Source organism: Lactuca saligna, chromosome 5, assembly GCF_052625555.1.
Source record: "Lactuca saligna cultivar CGN05327 chromosome 5, ASM5262555v1, whole genome shotgun sequence".
Lineage (NCBI taxonomy): Eukaryota > Viridiplantae > Streptophyta > Magnoliopsida > Asterales > Asteraceae > Lactuca > Lactuca saligna.
This window is the reverse complement of record NC_136421.1, coordinates 318,029,440-318,035,142: the sequence shown is the minus strand read 5'-3', so window position 1 is coordinate 318,035,142 and position 5,703 is coordinate 318,029,440.

Below are 5,703 nucleotides of genomic sequence, written 5' to 3'. Positions count from 1 at the left end.
TCATAAAAGATCACACAAAAAGAAAATGAGATTTCCAAGTAATATCTTGAGTATATCACTCACCGTCAATTCATTTTAGGTATTGGATTTTGGGTTTCACTTAGAACGTGATAATTGAATCCAAGATCATAAACACAGAGGTTGTGTAACCATAAGCTTCAGTGGTAAAGACCGAAAGCATCAAGGGTTACTTTGGGGAATCGAAGGTAAATGTAGAATTTGAGGAGGTGGTTAAGAGACCGAACGTACCTTCTGCTACAAAAGAGGGACAAAGCAGAGCAACTCATGTATCAAATGAGTAGAGTAAGGTAGCTCTAGACCGAGTGTGAGAGAATAGCCTGATTGGGAAGAAACAATAGGTATTGATCGAATCATTAAGGCGTACTCAAGGTCATAGAGGCTTGCGACAACATACAGCAGCATGCTTCTAGGGACGTCTAACTAGTCTGAGAGAAAGATAAAACATACCTGGGTAAACACTATAGAAGGTGATACTTGTATTTACCTGTGCAAAGCGTACACCGACCAGGACTTGCGAGTAGGGGAAATAAGTTAGAAAACGGAATAAAACAGAAGGATAAAATGTTTTTGTGATTTTGAAATTTTTCTGAAAAATAAAAAAAACAGAAAGATAAAATGTTTTTGTAATTTTGAGATTTTTCTGAAAAATAAATAAAAACAGAAAGATAAAATGTTTTTGTAATTTTGAGATTTTTCTGAAAAATAAATAAAAACAGAAAGATAAAATTTTACAACATAAAAAAAATGATGAAGCAGAGATAGACCGAGCGATCTGTGTATTTTGGTGACAATTTCAGAACAGAGATGAACCGAGCGGTCTGCCTAGTTCGGTTCCAGTAAATCACCACAGCAGAGAGAGACCGAGCGGTCTGTTTGCTTCGGTTCCTTTATATCTCCAGAGCAGAGAGAGACCGAGCGGTCTGTTTGCTTCAGTTCCTTTATATCTCTAGAGCAGAGAGAGACCGAGCGGTCTGTTTGCTTCAGTTCCTTTAAATCTCCAGAGCAGAGAGCGACCGAGCAGTCTGTTTGCTTCGGTTCCTTTAAATCTCTAGAGCAGAGAGCAACCGAGCGGTCTGTCTATTTCAGTTCTTGATTCTTAGATGGAGATTTGAGGATTTGGGACCGACTCTCCTACCATCATACCCAAGCCTTGTAGAATTTTGTTGAAAGTCATTTCAGGAAGAGCTTTGGTAAAGACATCGGCCAATTGATCAGTGGTTCGAACAAAGTGTACTTCAACGTTTCCGTCTTCCACGTGATCTTTGATGAAGTGATACCTCAGTGCGATGTGCTTGGTCTTGGAATGTTGCACTGGGTTATGACAGATCCTAATTGCACTTTCAGAGTCACAATATAGTGGGATCTTTTTCATATTGAGTCCATAGTCTCGGAGTTGACTCTGGATCCAAATCACTTGAGAGGTACAGGAAGCAGCGGCAATGTATTCTGCTTCAGCAGTAGACAGAGACACGCATGTTTGTTTCTTTGACTGCCAGCTAACCAACTTCCCATCGAGGAATTGGCAACCGCCAGTGGTGCTTTTCCTGTCGAGACCACAACCACCAAGGTCTGCATCTGAGTAGGCTTGAACGAAGAAGCCTGAGTTAGAAGGGTACCACAGACCTAAAGAGGTAGTTCTCTTGAGATAACGGAATATGTTTTTCACTGCAAGCATATGAGGTTCCCGTGGATTTTCCTGAAACCGAGCACAGTAACAAACAGAAAACATTATGTCAGGTCGGCTAGCAGTAAGATACATTAGAGAGCCTATCATTTGACGATAAAGGGTAAGATCAACAGCCGGTTTATCCAGGGATGGAGTGAGTTTAGTGCCGAATGCCATTGGGACTTTGACCTTTGAATCTCCCATCATGCCAAATTTTGCTAAGAGATTCTTTGTGTAAGCTTCCTGGTTGATAAAGATGCCTTCAGGTCCCTGTCTGATATTTAAACCAAGAAAAAAGTTAATAGGACCCATCGAGCTCATTTCAAATTTAGTCTCCATCAGCTTTCTAAATTCAGCTCTTAGGCTAGGATTCGTGGAGCCAAAGATGATATCATCGACGTAAATTTGAACGATCATAAGGTGGTTACCTTCCTTTTTGCGAAAGAAGGTTGGGTCAACCGAACCTTGTTTGAATTTGGACATCTTTAAAAATTTAGTCAATGTTTCATACCAGGCCCTCGGTGCTTGTTTCAGACCATACACGGCTTTATCCAAAATGTAACAGTGATCGGGATACTTTTCATTCACGAATCCAGGAGGTTGCTCCACATACACAGTCTCTTCGAGATCTCCATTGAGAAATGCACACTTGACGTCCATTTGAAAGACCTCAAAGTTTTTGTGAGCAGCATAAGCAAGAAATATTCTCACTGATTCCAGCCTAGCTACCGGAGCGAAAGTCTCTTCATAGTCAATGCCTTCCTCCTGACAGTATCCTTTGACGACCAGACGTGCTTTGTTTCTGATGACGTTCCCTTCCTTGTCAAGTTTGTTCCTGAAGACCCATTTGAGACCAACAACCGAGGCATGTGGAGGAGTTGGAATAAGACGCCAGACCTTGTTCCTTTCAAATTCATTCAGTTCGTCTTGCATTGCTTGAACCCAATCAGAGTGATCAAGAGCAGTTTTAACTGTCTTTGGTTCAACTTTTGATACGAATGAGTTAAACATGCAGAATTCGACTTTTGAGTACAAGGATGCTTGTTTTGCCTTGAGTTGTGATCGAGTCAGAACTATTTCTGAGATATTACCGACAACTTGAGAGGTAGGATGATTTCTGGTCCATTTGGTGAGAGGAGGGAAGTTTGGATCAAAAGATGGATCTAATTCAGCATTTATCATTTCCTCTGGTTCGGACAGACTGTCGAAGTCGTATGACATATCAGCATACTCCCCTTCGACATGTGATCTTGCAGGAATGTCTTGTGAATCATGGGCTATAGTGGTTTCTTGAGGTGATGATCTTTCGGGTGTTGATGTACCTACGGTTGGTGGGGCATTTTCGGTTGGTGAGGCACTCTCGGTTGGTGAAGCACTCTCGGTTGGAGAGACACTCTCGGTTGGTGAGACACTCTCGGTTGAAGGTTGAGACCTTAGCTCCCCCTCAACTTGTGAACGTGGCTGGGATGAAGGTGGATCCTCCCCCTCTACTGATGCATTGTGTTGGGGAGGGTCTTGTGAACTCGATTCTACTTCATTCATTCTTCTTGCAGCATCGTCAATAAGTTGCTTCAAGTGATCTACCCTGTTGTCTGCTGCACTGGCTTCAGATAGAGTGGCCTTCTCTGGTTCATCAAAAAGCTCCATGAATTTCTCGAATAGATTAACGATCGAGGCTGTGACTTGGCCAGTTTGAGGAAAGATTTCTCCAGCTGTGTCTTCGTTGGCCTTTAGCTTTTTAACATAGCTATCATCAAAAGTCACGTAGTAAGTTTCTTCGATCTTCCTCGAACGCTTGTTTAACACTCTGTATGCTTTGGAAGTAAGAGAATAACCCAGATATATCCCTTCGTCAGCTTTGACATCGAACTTGTTGCGGTGTTCTTTGGAATTGAAAATGAAGCATCTGGAACCGAACACATGGAAAAACTTCACATTTGGCTTCCTGTTGTTGATTATCTCATAAGGAGTGAGAGTGAAGCGTTTGTTAAGATACGACCTGTTCTGTGTAAAACAAGCAGCAGAAATAGCATCAGCCCAAAAATATAAAGGTAAGGAAGCAAAACTTAGCATTGTTCGGGCAGCTTCACATAAGGATCGATTTCGTCTTTCGACAATTCCGTTCTGTTGAGGTGTGTAGGGAGCTGAGAAGTTGTGACTGATTCCCTTTTCTTCCAGGAATTCTTCAAATTCTTTATTTTTGAACTCCAACCCATTGTCGCTTCTGATGTTGCGAACGACCTTCTTCAGCTGTACTTCAATCTGCTTGATGAACACTTTTAGCTTGTGAGTCGCTTCAGATTTAAGCTTCAGAAAGAACACCCATGTAAAACGTGAAAAGTCATCAACAATAACAAGAATATACTTGCTACCACCGATGCTTTCTATAGAAGATGGACCACATAAATCAATATGAAGTAATTTCAGTGCTTCAACAACTTCAGTGTTTATTATGGATGGATGACTTTGACGACTCTGCTTCCCCATTTCACATGCAGCACACAGATGATCTCTGTCATACTTGAGCAATGGGAGACCCCTCACATGACCTCCAGTGACAAGTTTGTTGATATCTTTGAAATTGAGATGAGAGAGTCTTTTGTGCCACAGCCAGCTTTCGTCAGATGGTGCTTTGGATAACAGACAGATGGCTGGGCTTCCTTTGATTGGTTTGAGATTTAGGGGAAACATTTCACCTTTGCACTCTGATTGGAGAATAACTTTGTTCGTCTTCTTCTCAATAATTTCCGAACCTTCATCATCGAATGAGACTTTGAGACCAGTACCTCCAACAAGCTGAGATACACTGATGAGATTGTGTTGTAGTCCCTCTACATATGCAACTTTCCTGATTGAGAAATCACCATTTGTAATCATCCCGTAGCCTTTGATTGTTCCGAAGGAATTGTTCCTAAATTTGACATTTCCACCATTTGAAAGAGATCTGAATTCCCTTAGTTCTTCCTTCCTCCCTGTCATGTGATGCGAGCAGCCACTATCAATGTATCATTCTTCGTCATACTGCTCGTCACTGATAACCTGCAAAAATTAAGCAGATTTAGGAACCCAGAGCTTTTTGGGTCCTCGTGAGTTGTTTACGGGAATTGCAAGAGAGATGTCAACAACATATGTTCTTTTTATTAGTGTTGTTTCATCTTTTCTTTTGATGGTGAAAACTTTGATTTTATTTGGATTTAATGGTTTTGGTATTGATTTTGATTCAGTATCTGAAACCTTCTGTTTTCCTTTTTGTTCAGCTGATGACTGAGATTTTTGAGAAGAAACAGAGTGGACTTTAGGACGAGAGGAGACAGAGGATTTTGAGGAGTTAGAAGAGTTAGGATGAGACGACTCAGAACGGTATGACTTCTTGATTGAAGATTCTAGGTGACTCTTTTGCTTTTGATTAACGGTAGGACCAACTTTAGAGTTTTGCCCTCTTTTAATTCCCGAACTGAACCTGTGCTTTTGGTTGAAATCATTCTCTGAGCCGAATCTGTACGTTCGGTTGTTGTTGTGCTCCGAGCCAAACCTCTGCTTTTGGTTGTCATTATGCTCTGAACTGAACTTCTGCTTTCGGTTATTGTTCTGCTCAGAACCGAACCTCTGCTTTCGGATGTTGTTCTGCTCAGAACCGAGACTCTGCGTTCGGTTGTCATTTCTCTCCATCGATCCAACAGGATTTTTCGCTAGTTTTAAATTCCTATCTTGATGTGAGAAATAGGCATTTTGCGATTGCCAAAATTGTTTTCTTTCTGAGAGATTTTTCCTGTATCTCTGATTCCTTTCCCGTTTTTGATTTCTCATCTGCTTTGGTTGATGATGGACGTTAGCTTTATGTTTTTGATTTTCATTGGTTGATCCACTCTGAACCGATGTTGTTTTGCTTGTAGATGTGACTTCTTTTGCAGGAATTTCTTTCTCTTGAGGGACATCTTTTGTTCCACTGGTGCTTGCCACATTGAAGCAATCAGGTTTATTTAAAGGTTCTGGAACGTATCTGCCTTTGCTTTTCC